Source organism: Crotalus tigris, unplaced genomic scaffold (genome assembly GCF_016545835.1).
Source record: "Crotalus tigris isolate CLP2741 ecotype Arizona unplaced genomic scaffold, ASM1654583v1 scf7180000023687.2574627, whole genome shotgun sequence".
In the NCBI taxonomy this organism is placed as follows: domain Eukaryota; kingdom Metazoa; phylum Chordata; class Lepidosauria; order Squamata; family Viperidae; genus Crotalus; species Crotalus tigris.
The window spans coordinates 579,714-600,215 of record NW_024100118.1 but is presented as its reverse complement, the minus strand read 5'-3'; positions in this window follow the sequence as shown (position 1 = coordinate 600,215).

Genomic DNA, 20,502 nt, shown 5'->3' with positions numbered 1-20,502 from the left:
AAATAAACATCAAAGATAGCCAAGGAGAAAAGGGAAATGTGGGCCTCTGTGAGACCACAATGACCTGGTGTTCCCTGTCCATACAAGATATGAGTGTGCTCAGATTCTTCTCCTGACTGCTTCCAAGGCAGATGTGTTTATAGTAAAAACCAATATGGCTTTAGCACCTTTCCTCCCTGCCACACACACCCCCTTACCAAAAGGAAGAAAGACCTCTGGTTGGGTTCTGCAAGGAGAGAAGGCTTCTCAGTTCAAGGGGCTGATTTGTTCAGAGCCTGCTTGCCGCCTCGTCTTTTAAAAAAAATGACTTCTCTTCCACCATGGAGGCGCTGAAACCTCTTGTCTGGCTTGTCAACATCTGTTTTGCTCCTTGAAGAAAGACACCAAGTTGAACTGAATTCATGCGCTGACAATGTAGAGAAAAAGACATTTCACACCTTGAAGGGGTTGGAAAGACAGATGCTTTTGGAGCAGGATCTCCAAGCAGGAGCCCTCTGAATATGCTAGCACCAAGCCCCCACAATCCTCAGGAATACCAAACTAAAGCCTGCGCATCCCCTTGATGGTAAAGTCAACCAGCTAATGGCGCCAATCTTTGCATTCCAGGAAGAAGGCCCAGACTGAATGCCATTTATTCTCTAGGATAGGAGTTGAGTACATTGAGGGTCATAGGTATACAGTTATGTATCAGTTGTTAAATAAACATGGACAGGATCCAATTGAAAAATAGCAGCTTGTTTCTTGTTTTCCTCTACGCTCTTGGATTAGAGGTTTTCTTGGTTTTGAGGGATCCTAACAGAAGTGTTAGAATGAAACTGAAACCTCCCTCGAGATGCCCGATGCTCAGCCCTCCACCAACCTTAATCTCTTTTGTTGTTATTATTATTAAATCTAGCTGAGAGCAACCAATCCTGTCTAAAGCACCTTTACTGCTAACTCCTGAATCTTTTCGCTTAGACGCCTTTCTATCGATTCCAACAATTACAATTCATTAAGTGACCGCGATATCCTTGCGGTGTGTGTGTTTGTGTGAAGAATATAACGCCGACACACTTTACTGTCTAGTTTATGAGCGGCGGACAAAAATCGGCGCTCGCCGAAATCTCTGCCCTAAGCAGGACCACGTGAGCACGGAGGCCTCAACGTCGCGACGCAGCTAGACCCGCCTCCTCCCGTGGAGCGCGCGCTGGGTTTCCAGCGGACCATCAAGCGCGAGGAGGCAGGTGGGGTGTGTGTGTGTGGGCGAGCTCTCCCCGCCAGGCGCACGCTGAAGCCCGAGCAAACGCGAAGCCGGAGAGAGCCCAGGGTAGCCTGGCCGGCGGGGGGGGGGGGCTCCGGAGAAGCGCGGCCATCCACCCGCGGTTTGTGGGAATGGCGACATCGCAGGACAGCGGTTTTCCTCTTTAAATGCGAGGCGAAAGAAGCCCCAAGCGGAGGGGCGCCACCGAATCTTTTCCCCGGCTGTCACAAAGGGGTGGGGGGAGATCAAGCTATTCTCCAAAGCACCTGAAGGCAGGACAAGAAGCAATGGATGGAAACTAATCAAGGAGAGACGCAACCTAGAACTAAGGAGAAATTTCCTGACAGCCTAGAACATTTAATCAGTGAAACAACCTGCCTCCAGAAGTTGTGGTTGCTCCAAAACTGCAGGTTTTAAAGAAGAGATTGGACAACCATTTGTCTGAAATGGTATAGGATTTCCTGCCTAAGCAAGGGGTTGGACTAGAAGACTTCCATGGTCCCTTCCAACTCTTGTTATTCTGTTATTCTTTTTTTAAATAATATATTTATTTTTTTCTTATAGGTTTACATTTAATTATTCTGTTATTCTTCCATTGTCACACTCATGCAGTCAATTTTTTTGTAATTGCCCTTGTCTGCCGGATTCAACTTTAATCAGCCTTTTTAAAGTGTTTTTTTAAACAACGAAACTTTTTCAAAGTATTGGGGGAAGGCATGATGAATGTCTAAAATTTAAGCATTTGGTCTGAAGGATTTTCAGAATGGGAAAGTACACTCACATAATTTCAGTAAAGATAGTATTATACCTTATTTCATCTTACACTGTTTGTGAGAACGATTAAAAATAGTTTGCAGCACATTTTTTTATTTGCATTTATTCCCTGAACAACAATTTTCATTTAAAATGCATTAAAAGTAGATTTCTCTGTTGTCTAAATAATTTGCTACTCTTTAGTTTTCGTGTTAAATATTTTTTTAAAAAATGTTTATTTAATATACTGGTAGTTGTGTAATCTGAATGGGGAGATCAGTAATATCAACCAGTGTCCAGGGATGAACTGACTGACTGACTACATGGCATCTCCCATCAGCTGAAAAAAAACCTTCCTAAAACACCGAAGAAACTATGGTTTAGTTCTTACAGCATATGTAACCTATCTAGTAAACTAATCAGTTCTACATGGATACACTGAGCCATAAACTAGCAAAATCCCACAATTTATTAAGACACATATGCTCACACACATACAATATCAATTAAATTTCAGGGGCAGGTGGTGGTCAAACAGAGGTGGTCAAAACAGTAGCTATGACTGCAATCAAGGCCATGTTCCTTTTTGATTGCCCTTCCTCCCCAATTCCCCCCTTCCCCCCTTTCATCTGGTATTAATGCTGCATTACTTGACCATTATATGCCTCCTAGGTATATTGGATCTAAGTCAATCAGCATGGGAATAATGAATTATATGTGATCCCAAAAACCCCTCCCTTTTTCAGATAGTATTATTATGCCAGCTGTCTAACATGGATTTCAGAATTGGTTATGTTTCCTTATGATTCCATCACTTCCCCTGCATCTCTGCAAGGGTACTGCATAGGTACAGGTAAGTTCATACACAGAAATCAATACAAAAGGGACAACCAAATACTAACTAGTTTACTGAATGTTTGGGATAAACATAGGAAAAGAGTAAGTTTGGATTTCCCCCCTGCTTGTTTTGCTATCAAGTATCTACTTTTAGAACAGTGGTTCTCAACCTGTGGGTCGGGACCCCATTTGGGGTCGAACGACCATTTCACGGGGGTCGCCAAACAACGCAATCCGCCATTTTTCCCCCTTTTCTTTGGCCACGCCCCTGGCACTCGGTGATGTATAAGTGGTTGGGGGTCACCACAACATGAGGAACTATATTATGGGGTCGCGGCATTAGAAAGGTCGAGAACCACTATTGTAGAAAGATGAAGGCACTAAGAAGGTTGCTCAACGAGAGACAACAAATTGCAAGGTTGTATTGCTAACGGATCAAAGTTAAGATATTTTGAGTCTCTTACTACACAGTGTTCTTGTACACGTAATTGATTCCAATATTGTGCAATAAGCAGCACAGCATCAAAAAAATTACAAGATCCTGAAGTTGAAACTCAAGTACTTTGGCCACCTAATGAGAAGGGAGGACTCATTGAAGAAGAGCCTAATTTTGGGAAAGATTGAAGGCAATAGAAGAAGGGGACGACAGAATGAAGTGGCTGGATGGAGTCACTGAAGCAATAGGCGTGAGCTTAAATGGACTCCAGAAGATGATAGAGGACAGGAAGGCCTGGAGGAACGTTGTCCAAGGGGTCGCGATGGGTTGGACACGACTTCGCAACTAACAATAATAATAATTGAAAATGTTAGACACAATTTATAATTTATTAATGAAATATAACTTAAAAGAACAGTTGGTTAAAGAGAGATCCAACCTGGAACTAAGGAGGAAAAGAAGAAGATAGGACAATAGTTTGAACAGGGTTAGACCTCCAAGTCCAGAGGTAGGCCACTTTGGCTCTTTTATGACTCGTGGATTTCAACTCCCAGAGTTCCTGGCTGGCTCAGGAATTCTGGGACTTGAAGTCCACGAGTCATAAAAGAGCCAAGGTTGCCTACCCCTGTCCAAGTCCCTTCCAGTCCTATCATTCTATGATTCCATGATTCTATGAAAACCTGAACAAGTACAAGACTATATGAGTGGGAATTTCAGTGGAAAAAGAATTTAAAATTTATACTTGAATTTTATACTCGGAGAGCTCTGGTGCAATATTTTTTACTACTGATATATTACTCTAAACCTGATTGTCAAAATGAGTAATTCTCTTTCTAAAAGATACTGGAACTGTAATGAACAGATTTTGTCCATATATGGTAGCAGTGTTGTAAAACTCAGCAAAACTGAAAAATAATCCGTTTGTAGAATGGAACAAATTCTGAAAAATCTAGTCCCATTCTATCCTGAAATATATATATATATATTTATTAAATTTCACTAAACCATTATGTTCTATCAAAATACACTGAACTGGCATTGTATATGTTAACCGTTGCAACCCTCCCCACCTTCTTAATTCAGTGCTCCTAATCCAAGCTATGCTTAAATTTCTTTGGAGGGTGCCATCAAGCAGTGAAATGAGACTGGTAAACAAACATTTTTGATTTGAGCCATGCCTCAACTCAGATGATGGACACAACTGAGTTTGCTTGGGTTCATAGTGATTGGGAATTTCACTCTAGGAAGCGAGTTTTGCAACCTCGATAGAAGATACTATTTGATTCCCACCTATAGGTCCCAATTCAAAATTAATGAAATAAATTTAAAGCACTTTACTGATTTTTATAAAGTAACAGTAACATGAGCCCTGTTGGCACAGTGGTTAGAATGCAGTATTGCAGGCTAACTACTGCTGACTGCAAGGAGTTCGATTCTGATCAGCTCATGGTTGACTCAGCCTTCCATCCCTCCGAGGTCAGTAAAATGAATGCCAGATTGTTGGGGAAAATATGTTGACTCTCTAAACTGCTTAGAGAGGGCTGTAAAGCACTGTGAAGTGGTATATAAGTCTCAGTGCTATTGCTATTTAAAGCCAACTTGTTTCTCAGCCTCATTGAGAATTAATTTTTCCACTTTTTATTTCATTTACTTATTACTTTAGTTTAGTTTAAATACATGTAATTATCCCAAAAGCATGCAATGTTGAAACAATGGTATTTCATGTCATTGTTACAATGATTGCTGCTATATTAAGCTTTGTCCATGATCAAATATTATTTTTCATTATTTAAATTGGTCACACCAATAATAATATTGTAGTGGGAAACTTCATCTTCAGGCTAGCTTTGTTCCTTGACCACAGCTGCATCTTATTAGATAAACTTTTATTTTGCATTAATTTATTTAAGATATATACACTTGCTTGGAAATAAGTTAGATGGAAAAAGGATTTCTGTTTACTTGTACTCCCAAGTGTTTCCCAATGATTAGATGCGGTTGGATTCTTGGACTATGATTACAGAATAACAAAATAAAAGAGTTGGAAAGGACCTTGGAGGTCATCTGATGCAACCCCTTGCTCAAGTAGGAGCCCCCTATAGGAGGCCCTATACTCTCCGGATTTGGATAGTAGTAGTAGTAGTAGTAGTAGTAGTAGTAGTAGTAGTAGTAGTAGTAGTAATAAAGTTGGAAGGGACCTTGGAGGTCATCTGGTCTAACCCCCTGCTCAGGCAGGAAACCCTATACCATTTCGGACAAATGGCTGTCCAGTCACTTCTTAAAAACTTCCAGTGTTGGAGATTCACCACTTCTGGAGGCAGGTTGTTCCACTGGTTAATTGTTCTAATTGTCAGGAAGTTTCTTCTTAGTTCTAGGTTGCCTCTCTCCTTGATTAGTTTCCATCCATTGCTTCTTGTCCTTCCTTCAGACGCTTTGGAAAATAGCTTGACTCCCTCTTCTTTATGGAAACCCCTGAGATACTGGAAGACTGCTATCATGTCCCCCCTCATCCTTCTCTTCTTGAAACTAGACATAACCAATTCCAGCAGCTGTTCCTTATATGTTTTAGCCTCCAGTCCCCTAATCATCTTTGTTGCTCTTCTTTGTACTCTTTCTAGAGTCTCAACATCCCTTTTACGTCGCGGTGACCAAACTGGATGCAGTATTCCAAGTGTGGCCTTACCAAGGCATTGTAAAATGGTATTAATACTTCACGTGATCTTGATTCTATCCCTCTGTTAATGCAACCTAGCACTGTATTGGCTTTTTTGGCAGCTGCAGCACATGGCTGGCTTATATTTAAGTGATTGTTCACTAGGACTCCGAGGTCCCTCTCACAGTTACTACTATTGAGCAAGGTACCCCCTATACTATACCTATGCATTTGGTTTTTCTTGCCTCTGCATTTTGTTGATTCCTGATTTTGAAATTGTTTTTAGTTTCTACTGTCATTGACTGCATTCATCACCCTACTTTCAGAGTAAAATGCTGACTGGAGTCCATCTACTTTATGGGAGTTTGGGAATGACTCTAGGCTGAAACAGGACTGTTCTTTCCTAAGGGACTATATCTTTATGTGTTCCTCCTCCAAATTATTTTAAAACTATTTTATGAATTTTTAGTGTATTTCTTTCTGTCTAGCTTAATTTTTTTCTTATTTCCATATTTGCTACCTATCCATTCCCATGGATATTGTATTCTCTTCTTAACTAGAGTATTAATAGCTAAAATACTTGATTAAGATGGAGAAGAACCAGCCTGAGGTCAACCTTCTGCCATGGATGTTTAGTGGATGATTTTCTGGTTTTATCATGATTTCTCAGTCCAGCTATCTCACAGGTTGCTTTGTTGAAAAATGGAAAAATTGGAGAATGGAACAGATAATCAAAGATATATACAGTATAAGGAATTCATCTGAAGTGTATATAGCAGTATTTTATTGTCATCTATGACATTACAAATAGGCAATACATAGAACCATAACCAACCAATCACAAACAAAGCCCAGCCCAATGATTGCTTGACGGTTCTAGTGTGTCATATGAGTACATAATGTTAATTTCACAGATCATGGCTCAGCTAACCATGAGTCAGTGTGTCATGTGAATTCAGCCAAAACATGTTGTTTTTTCCCATCTACAGAATGGTTACTTTGTTCATATGAATGTTTGTGTACATTTAATCAATTAATCAAAGAACAAAAAAAACTAACCATTTAAGATATTTTCAGTTTTGCAATAGCCCTTCTGTTAAAAATACAGTCTTTATTTTGAAGCCCAGTAAAGTCACGGAGTGGATTTTAATTGATTTAAATGGAGCAGACTGTTATTGCATATAACTGGCATATTTTACCAACCCTGGGGGAACCAGATGCAATCCTGATATAAACAGCTCATGAAAGTCAAAAGGGCTGCGTTTGTTTATTTCTAGACTCTCCACCGCTGTGTTGAGAGGGGTTGAAGCCTGACTGAAGGAATGAACAAGACACTAGATTTCCGTTAAAGTAAGAATGACCATATGTTTTTTGTTGAATGCTCGAGTCTTCTAAATGCTGATCTAAATTCTTACACTATACTCTTACTTGATATCATGTACTTAGATATTTATCTGAATGCAAAATACATATTTTTGAAAACTAATGTTTTCAATTTTTCATTAAGTTAGGTTACTTCTGGCTGCACAACCATCAGCTATTTGGTGGTGAGTGCTGCAGTGGAGCCAAAAATTAGACTCTTCAACTCAGTTTCCATGTTTGGAACTGCCTTCCCTACTCTCCCCCACCACGAAGTTTTCTTAGCAGCATTTTTCAGAAGGGATTTGCCAATTCCTCCTTCCTAAGGAATGACTGGCCCAAAGTTACCCAGTTGGCTTTATGGATAAGGGAGGAATAGAATTTAGCCTTTCCTGCATTTTAGCCTGAACCCTTAGCTACTGTGCCAATATGGGGGTTTCCTCAAGAGTAGGCGTTCTGTTAACATAATATATCTTGCCTCAGGACAGCATTTGCTGAAATACTCCATGGTTTACAAACTGATTAACTGTGGCACGAATGGCATGATAATAATGGGGATACATAGATATATAGTTGGTATACTCGAGAATGCTTATTGCTGGTTCATCTCCAGATTATATAGGAATATCAAGTAAGGTGCCACAAGGTTCATTGTTTTTCATTACTTGTGTTAATGATTTTGATAAAGAAATTAGAGGAAATGTTTACTGAACTGGTACGCAAATTAGGCAAATTCAAAATTATCTTGATAACCTGGAGAAGTAAGAGAATGAAATTAAAGAAAAGTAAGTGTAAAATTATTCACTTAAGCAAAATTCTGATGGATAGATATAAAAAAGAAATATATGTCCTACAGTTATGGTATTTATTAAAAAAAAATCTAGGAATATGAGCCAGAGTGTGAGGGGACTTCAAAAAAATCAGATGTGATATAGGATCCACCAACAAAAAATATTTTCCAAATCATGGATAGCAGTAATTCCATTCTATGCTGCATTAGTCAGAGTAGACTGCATTTCTGAGGAGATATGTCTAGCACAGAATAAGATTAAATTATTAAATCCACTAAATCGAAATCCTATGAAAACTATCCATCTGCACGTGCCAAAGAGCATTCAGATAATGTCACTTTTCATCATTACCCTCATAAATCATAAATACTTCCTAGAACAATACATTTCTAAGTATGTTTATTTGGTTGTTGATTCTATTTAAATAAATATTTGGGAATTGTGTATTTTTGGGTCCTTCTGAATACATTTAAGATTTATTACTATGATCAGTAGCTGATGATAATCAGTAGCTTGCAGAAGATGGTTATAAATCTGTATTCCTCTTGATTGCAGAGGCACACAATAAAGACACACTTGGATTGAATTAACTTCTAATGATTTCATAGGAAGTTTCTTTCTCACAAATACTGTATTCTGTTTTTTTAGAATGAGATTTCCATAAATATTTGCAAGCAGCCATTGCAGCCTTACAATGAGAACTCTGTTCCTTTTGAAATTGCATTGTGACACTATATATAAGTCTGTAAGCAGCAGACCTTAAGTTGTGATATCCTGATGTTTATTCTTCATTTTGACAAAATGTCAGTTGCTGTAGATACCCATGGATGTCCTGTCTGCCAGGTAAAATAATCTTGTCCAACCTGGCTTCTTCCACTTTGTCTGGACTTCATCTCACATAATTCTGCAAACTGAAGTCTAACACATTTGGAGGAGGCCAGATTGGAAAAAGCTGTCATAAAAATTAATCAAATTTTAAGTTAAAAAAAAACAAAACTCCCCGTCCCCCAAGCACACTGCTTCCTTATGTTAAATCTTAACTGTTAAAACTTCAACATTGCAAAAATAGTTTTTCTTCTAAACAGACATGTACAGTAGCTTACTCTATAAATTGCATTGTATTTTATGCCATGATTTCCAACATTAAAGCAAAGTAAAAGTATTTTATCCACTACTTCGTTAGAATTGAATTTATCAGAACAAATATGGACAATCAATCAGTTATGGTTACAGTACAATCCTCAATATATATACTAATTAAACTCAATAACTAAACTAGGTGCTGGGTTAGAAATTAAAAGGCCCCCCTTAGATATGAAAACCAACTAGGTGACTTTGGGCCAGTCACTCTCTTCAGCCCAACCCCTCACAAGGATGTTGTTGGGAAAATAGAAGACAAGACATTAGGTATGTTCATTGCCTTGAATGGACTATCTATCATGTGTCTGTCTATCTGTCTATCATCTATCTCTATGTATCTATTGCAATATATAATACTAATAACAAAAACTTGGATTCTGCATTTCTTATTCCCAACCAATTATGAGTCTTATTCAGTGTGTCTTATTCTCAAATAAGAAAATAAATGATTGCAACTTTAATGTTCATGTTGATTTCAACATACAGTATGGTAATACGGTACCTATTAAACTCCATGGCCCCTTATATTGCATAGATTCCCTCCACAGAATTGCTCATTTCTATTGAAGATTCCTCATATTAAAAGAACCTTTTCTATTGTCACAGCTTCCACCTATGTTGAGCTACAATTCTATCATCCATTGGAGCACTGAATGGTTTTGCTGGTCAAAGATGAGATGGATCAGACCAAATCTAAATGTGGCTTTAAAAAAAAACGATTTAATGAGATAATGTCAAAACAATTTTGTTGCAATTTTTGGAGGAGGTCTAGGAATTGTACTCAAAGTTCCAGAGGGCTTCATGCAGTCCTGGTGCCTGAAGCTGAACACTACATCTTGGACTGTAGTGTTACAGTAAACTACATCTTGGACTGTAGTTTTACCGTGTGGTTCTAGTGCTTTCATGGTGTAAGAAGAGCACACAATTGATATCAGCAAGCATCCTACATCACAATAGCATAATTCACAGTTCTTCTATCATTAACAGAACTGCAGGAAAAGGAAGAAAAATCTCCTTTGAATAAAGTTGTACTACTGGTGACTTCATGGACACCACCAAGTAGTTTTCTTGGCAACAGTGCACAAGAGGTTGATTTCCTTTGCCTTCTGGGATTCTTAAAGATTTTCTAGTTGGCTCTACAACTTTGGAAAAACCTGGAAGCTCTGCAGTGCACGATTGCAAAGATGTTTCCCAGAAGTCTTCAAGGCTCTATTTATTCTGTTCATCTATATTTAATATGTCCCCAGATCAGTGTGTGAGTAATATTTTACTTTTACGATTTGCCATAATGAAAAATTCAGTGCTGTAAACCTCCTTCAATTCCCTTCCTTGTCTTTAAGCTCATTCTGATATCCAGCTCTTCAGTAAAAACTTTTCTCCCAGACATCTGATGGGTTATACCAAATGATCCTTGCTGTATTTTGCATAACATTATTTATTCCTGCTGCGCATTGCTTCCCTTTTCAATGGCACCTAATCAGCACTCCTTTTATAATCCCAATATTAAAGAGTTTTAAGTCTATGCAGTATTTCAGTAGTTTTCAGTAATATTTCACAGAACTATTGATATACAAATGTGAAAAAATATAAGGCACATTTAAGACAGAAGAGCTATAGTGACATGTTTTCTTTCTTTCTTTCTTTCTTTCTTTCTTTCTTTCTTTCTTTCTTTCTTTCTTTCTTTCTTTCTAACATCTTGCTTTCATATTATACAATTCAAGGCATGCTACATGATGCTCCCTCCTACTTTTCCCGCAACAACAACCTATGAGCTGAGTTGGGTGAGACAGAATGACTGGTCCAGCTCATTTGTGAATTTAGGCAGTCTAAAGGCATTTTATATGTACTTTATTTAAGTATAGCACTGAGCAATACCATAGGTAGGTAGCTATAATGCGCCAAAAAAAGGAACTTTCTGAAATGGCTGAAACAAGGTTGAGAGCATCTCCTTGGAAAAACCTTATGCTGAATAAGTATACAATCTTGGTAGAAAATTGCTACATTCTGATTTTGTTCTAGAAAATTCTAAAAGAAGGGAGAGGATGAGAATGGGTTTAGATAAGAGAGGGCAAGAGTGGAATAATTTAGGAACCATTTAAAAGAGGATGGTGTGTGTTGGTGAGTGTATAAAACAGAGAGAGAAAAATATTTGCAATGTTTGCAAGTCCCATAGGCGTGGGCTGTCCATATCTCTTTGAAGTTGAGCAGGCTGGATTCCCCACAGGAAGAAAAACTGGGCCTGTACATATCATAACTGTTAAAAACCAAAAATGTTACAGGCAGTTTCCCTTTCTTAAAAAACAAAACAAAAACTATAAAGGCGTTTAATTCTTAATCGCCTGTGGCAGAACATTTCATTCACTTCTAAATAAAAATTTCATTTTGTTTTGTTTTTAAATTGCAGTTGCCCATGAATTTCCATTGCTAATTTAGGGAAGAAATAAATGGAACAATCTCTAATTTGATCTGAATATATCAGGTTATTTTGTGAAATGCTATCTAGAAAGAGACATCAAAGGATGTGATCAGTACACATCCTTTCATTTTATATCTTTCCATCCATCCATCCATCCATCCATCCATCCATCCATCCATCCATCCATGTTCAATAGATGGCCATGCTATCTGAAACTGATCCCAGACTAAATCACCTGGGGCCACAAGACTACGACAGATACTATGTGTCTGTCTGTGTATATACATGTATACACAAGTGTGTGTGTGTGTATGTGTGTGTGTGTAAATGTGTGCGTATGTGTATATAGAGTCTTTAAGCATAATTAAACAATTGTAATTAAACAAAGATGTTTAAAAAAGCGTTTACAATATTTGAAACATATAGCTGTAAAATAAGTCCAGAACCATTACTTCATAATAAAAATCAGATCAAGCCTATCTAATATATTTTTTAAGCATCTGTTCTTATAAAGTTCTTATAAATTATAAACCTATAATTTATAGATTAATAAATCTATTATAGATTTATTAATAAAACTATATTATAGATTATATTATACATTTGTTATGTTATAACACAAGTAATGTATTTAATCTTCTAGGTAAGAGGGGAGGGAGGAAATTAAAATGTAATAGCAAAATTATTACTAGCATATTACAAAACAGTTTTTAACCCATATACAATGGCAGTTGATGAGAACACAGAAAAATAATTTCTTCTTACCAAGAATATATTACCTCAGGAAAGCAGCATCTTTGTTCTTTCATAGTTAGGTATAGATTATTCATATATTGTGAATCTAGGTGTTTTCAGCTGTTTCACTTTTCCTAAGAAGCCCCCTTGAATCTTATTCCCTCTTGGTTATTTTCAGTTATGCATCAAAGTCAGACAAATTCCAGACCAAATATGGCAGATTTAACAGATTCAGGATATGTCCAAACTGAAGCAGAGTTTTCTCTGAGTGTAAAATGGGAGATCTGCAGGCATGTCCTAGACCAGTGTTTCTCAACCTTGACAGTTTTAAGGCATGTGGACTCCAACTCCCAGAATTCCACAGCCAGCAATGCTGGCTGTGGAATTCTGGGAGTTGAAGTCCACATGCCTTAAAATTGTCAAGGTTGAGAAACACTGTCCTAGACAGAAGGCTGGCATACAAATCTGTCTGAGTAACAGAAAAGAAGATGGAATCACAGATTTCATAAATAGAACTATAAAATAATGTTCATATTTTAATAAACATCTGGGAAGCTGCTTCTTCGGCTTGAAAAGTCAGCCACCCAGTGTTCCTCTCATAATGTTGGCAAGCTGTTAAAACAAGGAAGTGCAAAGCTTTCTGCTCAAATATATTTCCTTAATGTTGAAACTTAATTTAGATTGTGTCCATTTTTAAATAGCCCATTTATGAACATGGCAGCTGGTTTACGAAAGAATTGGCTTGTTCACTCACTGTTATGACTTCAGTCCATGCTCTTTTCACTAAAGAAAATGTAAATTGCAAAATTATGTTCTTTAGTTAAATGTTGGTTTTTTTTTAAAAAAAAAAATCTTGAAACCATTTGCAGCCTTTAACAACATTCATATTTCTTCAATCTTTATTTCCCTGCATTTCTCTGTGACTAATTAAAAGAGTCAATTGTTGTAAATAGGGTTATTGGATTATGCTGCAAGTATTTATTGTTCTGTGGTTTCTTTGACACAGCTATGCAAGAATCTACACACTTCAGAAGAGCTTGTAAAAGGAAAAAGAATACCAACCATGTATTACAAATTGACTAAAAGTATAGATAACCAGTACTTAATGTTTAATGTCCTATCAACATAATAAAAGTATAAAAATTGTCTGATGTTTTCTCAGGGTGAAAAAAATCCCTCATAAAATACAGGAATTGTTATAAGAAATCATTGTTCTCAGCAATGAACAACAACACTCATTTCCTATGTTGTTTCTCAAGCTTACTGATTAAACATGATTTGGGAGTGGTGCTTATTCAAGATCACTTAACCTAACTGTGTCATACAGTTCTTATAGCACAAGTACATAGTAGCTGGGTTCACATAATTCATTAGACTAGACTGAAATGGGGTAGTTTGTAGTTTAGACCTACAGTGGATTGGAAAATCCAGTCATTGACATAGCATATTGAGTGAACTAGATCATTATGTTACCTGATCTTATTAAGTTATTTGTTATGGCATAACGTCATAAATGCATCAATCAGGTTTTGTTCCTGCAAGTTTAGGGTTAAATATTATGTGATTCAAATATCAGAATAGGAAAAAGCTAGCTATTTTAAACTATGGGGTGGAATAGAATCTTAATGCCCTTTACTGATTCTGATTGGAGAACAATAATAGTAAGGATATTTTTCCCCGTCCTCCATTTTATTTGGTAGTAAGCCACTGTTGAGTCTGTGTGGGTTTGACTACACTTACTTACTTACTTACTTACTTGCTTGCTTACTTATTAGGAAAAATCAAGAGTTAGATTTTGCCAGCTTAATGTCATCCTTTCCCAGTCTTAGTCTATTAGTCTATTTTTTACTGAATTGAAGACTATTCTATGCAATGCCTCTTTCTGTTTGATTAACAAAAATGTTAATCTACTGATTACTGTTCAACAGTACCTTCCTTGAGTCTTCTTAAAATTTACATCCAGTCCTGATTTCTGATTTGGCCATCCTTGATATTCCTCAGGAGCTTTAGATAATGTATACCTTGATAACAACTGAGACCCAAATTTCAAGCCAGAAGCCAGGCCAGAGGTTCCCAAAGTAGAGGCTGACTAAAATTGGTCATAAAGAGCAGGGTTTGTGTCACTGGGTGTACACATTGGCTTATCACATTTTCAGTGCCATGAAATTTCCTGAATTTTGCCCTGCAAATTGAAAAGCTTTGAGATCTTGTTCAGTATAGATCCATGGCAGGTCCTTGATGTATTCTCATGGCAAGCCACAATATCACAGAAAGCTGCAGAAAGTGGATCACCTTCAAATACTGATTGCCAGGTACCCTTTTAATTTAACAAATAGCTGACAAAGCAAACTTTGCATGAGTCCACATAGAATGGCAAAGTGCAAAGACTGTTGAGCACAGGTTGTGAAACTCATCCAAAACATTTCCTTAAAGGTAATGTTTGGATTTTTTTTTAAAAAAGAGATCTTTGTATTAGTAGCCTTAGTGTAATTCAGCTCAACATCTTGGGATGAGAAGTATGATCAAACCAATCGTCCCTTTTCTGTTCTTTAATATTGAATGAAGATTAGTCCAGATCTTACTCCAAATTTAACATTATTCTCCAGATAATTCTAAATGAAGTAATTGTTGTGCAGTTACCCTGCCTCATTCATAGACTTTTATAGGTGAGTTCTGATAAGCAGTCTTCCACTGGAACCAACTTGAACTGATTTCGAAAAACTAAAAAAGCCAGGCTGCATAGTACTTGAATGGGAGATCACCACAAAATACTCGCATTATAGATTAGAAAGGAGTTGTTAAAAAAAAAAAAATCCAGCTAGAAAGCATAGTTCCTCTGTATTGTTACCAAAAAATCTTCATAGATGTGTCAATGAAACCCAGAAAATTCCAGGTTTATTTAGAAAAGATTTTACCCATGCCTAAATGTTAAACACTAAACTATACAAACAAACAGAAAGGGAGCCCTAAATTGTTTTTCCCTCTTATGATTCAGATTTCTTTAAAAATACTACAATAAACTGTACCAGTAGATGGCACTCCAGAATATTGGAGTTTGTCCAGAAAATAATAAAATCAGTAGCGCATTACCAATACTGTTCTCTGTGTAGTTTTGAACAGAAGAAATGAGATAACATTTCTCTGGATAATAGGTGCCCTCTTCCAAGCAATGGCCAGATAACAAAACAAAAAGTATCAAATGCATTTGTTATACTATAGAGCAGGAGTGTCAAACTGCTGACCCATGTGCCGGATGCATCATATAGAAACCGTGCCCACCCCATTGCCAGCAATGGCAAAAAAGTCACGATACGTTGCAACACATCATGTGACGTTGCGAGTTTGACACCCCTGCTATAGAATAAGAGTAGAATTACAGCAAGTGGTTTTTTTGTACATCTCAGCCACATTAAATGGGAGTTACAAGAGACTCTGTAGGGTATGGTTAAAAAAATAAGATGGTGGCTGTAATGCTATAATAAAGCTTTGCCCATTGTTAATCCTTGATCACAGCTACCATCTTACCGTATTTTCTGGCGTATAAGATGACTTTCTAAACCATGAAAATCTTCTCAAAAGTCGGGGGTTGTCTTATACGCCAGGTGTCATCTTATAGGACGGGTGCTGAAACTTACCGAGCCAGACTAGAGAATCTGCGGTGTGTTAGTGCTGCAAGGGTGGGCCAGATGGGTGAAAGAGGTGTGTTTTCTGGGCACAGCGCCGCTCTTGCTGCACTAACGCTGCCCCTGGGCACTTGCCAGACCTCATCATAAGTCTTTTTTGGAAGCTCTCGGTGAGGGACAGCACTAATAAAGGTATGGTACTTTTGGAATGTGGCCAAACCAGTCTATAACCTGATCTGAGCAGTCTAAAATGCTCAGATCAGGTGACAGACTCCCTTGAAGCAGCCCCCTCTCCCTGCTCTCTATCACATTGCGCTACCGTTTGGATCATCTTGGAGACAGGGAGGGCTGGGCAGGCAGGGAGAGCTGACCCACCCAATCCAAGCAGGCTTTGTATACAACAACCAGCCAATCACTGATAAGGTACATCGCTTGCCGTGATTGGCTGGTTGTAGTATACTGGGTACATACAGTACAGCACCAGTATCTGTACCAGTTCATACAGTACAGCACCAGTACATACAATACAGTATACAAATGTCCAACAGTCAAGACCCCATCATGGCTCCACCAGCAAGAAGAAAGAAATATGAAGCCAGTTTCAAACTTAAAGTTGTAAACTTTGCCATGGAACATAATAACTGCGCTGCTGCAAGACAATATGGAGTAACAGAAAAGATGGTTCGGGACTGGAAAGCAAATGAAAAAGCATTAAAGAGGTATGCCAAGAGGTAAATGTGCATTAAGAAGAGGCACCTCACATTGGCCAGAACTCGAAAAACATGTAGCAGACATGGTGAATGAGCATTGCCAAAATGGTTATGTAGTGACACAAAATAAAATACGTTTATTTGCACTTCAGTGGGCCAAATCTAACCCAGATCACAGCAACAGATTTAAGGCCACTGTATCCTGGTGTACTAGATTCTTGGGAAGGTATAATATGGTTCTGAGGCAAAAGACAAAAATTGCACAAAAATTACCTGCAGATCTTGATAGCAAAGTAAATAGTTTCTATCGATACGTAATACAACAGCGCACTAAACATGGCTATCCGTTAAGTAGTATTGGAAATATGGATGAAACTCCAATGAATTTTGATATGGTTGGAAATAAAACTGTCCATCAAAAAGGTGAAAAAACAATTTTAATTAAAACAACAGGACAAGAGAAGTCCAGTTTTATAGTGGTACTAGTATGCACAGCTGATGGTGCCAAATTGAGACCAATGATTATTTTTAAAAGAAAAACAATGCCGAAACTCAAGTTCCCTGTTGGTTGTTTTGTACATGTGAATGAAAAAGGCTGGATGGATGAAGAAGGGGTAAAGCTATGGCTTGATAATGTATGGAGCAGGCGACCAGGTGGACTTATTCAAAAATGTAGTCTACTGGTGTGGGATATGTTCAGGGCTTATTTAACTCCCAGCACCAAGCAAAGGCTTGCAAGAATAAACACAGATACGGCAGTTATTCCTGCAGGATTGACATCGTTGGTACAGCCACCAGATGTGTGCCTAAAGAAGCCATTTAAAGATCGCATTCGAGAACAGTGGAATGAATGGATGGTTAGCGGCAAAAAGACATTCACAAAAGGAGGAAACATGCGTGCTCCACAGTTGTATGTTTTGTGCAAGTTTGTCATAAAGCCTGGAATGATATTGATGCAGAAACAGTAATCAAGTTTTTCAAGAAGTGTGGCATATCAAATTCATTAGATGGTATGGAGGACGACTACTTGTGGCAAGATGAAAAGGAAGCCAAAGCTGAGACCACACCATCTGATACGGAATTCAATCCATACGATGACTGCCTTACAAATGTATCACAAAATGTCATTGATGTACTTATGATATCAGATGACGAACAGGATGATTTTGAAGGCTTTTAAAGGGAAACTGTCACGCCAGCAAAACCTGTAAAAATAGCTTGCAGTTATGATGGACGTTGCTGACTTGCCAGGGACTTGCCTGGCACTTGCTCTCTCTATTGTTTGTTATCTTCCTCCTATCATCATCAGTTCCAGTTTAGTGGACAGCTTAGAAAACAAACAGCATGGCAGCTCCCATGGGTTTATTGTCTTATCCTTCCTTTCAGCTTTAGAGTGAATTAGGAAAAGTTTAATCCACTTGCATTGTTTTATGTTTACATGTTTAATGACAAACAGCCTTATGTTTATAAGTGACAGTTTTCCTGCTAAGTACCTGCATGTCATAAGCATTTGAATTAAAACTACCATATTGAAATCAAATATGATGTTTTTTAATTTTTATTTGGTGTGCGTTGGAAGAGGGGTAGTCTTATACAGCGAGTATAGCCCAAACTCTATATTTTAACTGGAAAAGTTGGGGGTCGTTTTATACCCCCAGTCGTCTTATACGCCGGAAAATACGGTAATTTGTTATTTTGATAATTTTATTAAAAATTACAATTGCCTGCCATCTTGATTTTCTTAACCACACTCTGCAGACACCCCAGACCAGTAGAAGTGGTGGATTGGGAGCATTATGTCATCACACACACACACACACACACACAGAGAGAGAGAGAGAGAGAGAGAGAGAGAGAGAGAGAGAGAGAGAGAGAGAGAGAGAGAGAGAGAATGTTGGATATAGTTCAGCTGGTTTTCTATGTAAGACCACAAACTTAGAGTTGGTAAATGTAGGAGAAGTGAAATATTTGGCACATGTAAAATATAGAATATATTAAACTATTTTTCTGATGTAAATCAACATCATACACATTATTATTTTATAATAAAAGCTGTTCTTATGACTTCACCTTAGAATTAGCAAAAATATATTTTGACTTGGAGAAAATTAGGGATAGATCTTTTGGGTGCATTAGATCAGAGTTGTAGCAGTCTCATCTAGTAATTAGGGAACTCATAAACTAAAAGTCTGGAGGCTACTAATTGACCCATCCTTAGCATCAATGTATTACTGATAAAGTTCCACTAAACTTTATCCAGATGTTTGTGAATTAATACCTTCCTCCATCACATGTGTGGTGGAGGAGGGGATTAATTTTCCAGGTTTCTGGAAGAATGAAATAAAAATGTGACATTTGTTTAAAGCATCAAAAGTCGTGATGATGGCACAATGGTTAGAATGTAATATTGCAGACTAACTCTGCTCACATTGCCAGGAGTTTGATTCCTTCAATCCTGACTGGTTCAAGGTTGACTCATCCTTCTATCCTTCTGAGGTCGGTAAAATGAGGACTCAGATTGTTGGGGGCAATATGCTGATGCTGTAAACTGTTTAGAGAGTGCTGTAAAGCACTGTGAGCAGTATATAAGTCTAAGTGCTATTGCTATTGCCCAGTCAGATAGGTATATATACATATACATATACATATACATATACATATACATATATATATATATGAAATAAAAGTGAGCACCAGGGAAGTTAAAACTGTAAAAAGTTTAATTAAAAAACGCCAAGCTTTTGCCGGCTTCTGCCGGCATCATCAGGGCTTAAAAGAAGCTGGCGAAAGCTTGACGTTTTTAATTAAACTTTTTACAGTTTTAACTTTCCTGATGCTCACTTTTATTTCAAATATGGATATACCCAGGGTTCACATTTTTAAAGTGTAAACATAAAATTTTGTTCTGGAGAATCTATTCCAGCAATGTGCCTGATCATCATATACATATCGTGGGAAGATAGGAAATGCTTTTCTACTAACTCAGAACACTAACCTATTCAATTCAAAACAGCTGATATTGATTGGCAAGAAATCTTTGGGATTTCTTGTAAAGGCCAAGGAGTGGGATTTGAATTTCCTGCCTGCAGGCATGATCAAATGCTAATTTATTCTGCCTCCTTTCTAGATCATTGAATATATTTTGCATCGCGTTCAGTTCTAAAGAATGAATTTGTTATTTTCTTTTATAGAAACTTTATCTAGTGGAAATGGGAATTTGGGTTCCCCAAATTTGCGGTTGCTTCAGTGATATTGGTCTAATACAGAAAATCAGCTGAAGGGGAGAGAAAATAACCAAGAAACCAGCATAGCTTTTCCAGTCAGTTTATACTAGACTAAAATTCCCATCATTCTCAGTGGAGATTATGAGACCTTTAATCCAGACACATCTGGAAGATACTTAGTTGGGAAAGGCTGTTCTAATCACAACAGCCATTTTGGGGCTCTCTGCCTGAGGACTGCATACTTTACATTTTCCTTCTACAAATAACAGTCCAAGTCCTCCTTTTCAAAGAACCTTTATTAAACCCCCAACTATTTGCTGTCGAGACTTTTAGGATGAAATCATCATGTTAAACAAATAAACGCCTCTCGGTACAGATCTCTGCTTTGGGAGCAGAGTAAGAAAATAATTTCTGTCTGCTGTCCACAAAAGCGGCTGGAAAGGCCGAAAGGAAAATATTATTTTTACTTCATTGTGTGAAATATCATTCTGGAGGATCTGACTCGTTGAGTGTTTGAAGAGTTTTTGCTGGCAGGTTCCAAGGGTCTCCCGGGCTCACCTCATGGGACTGTTTTCTTCATTAATA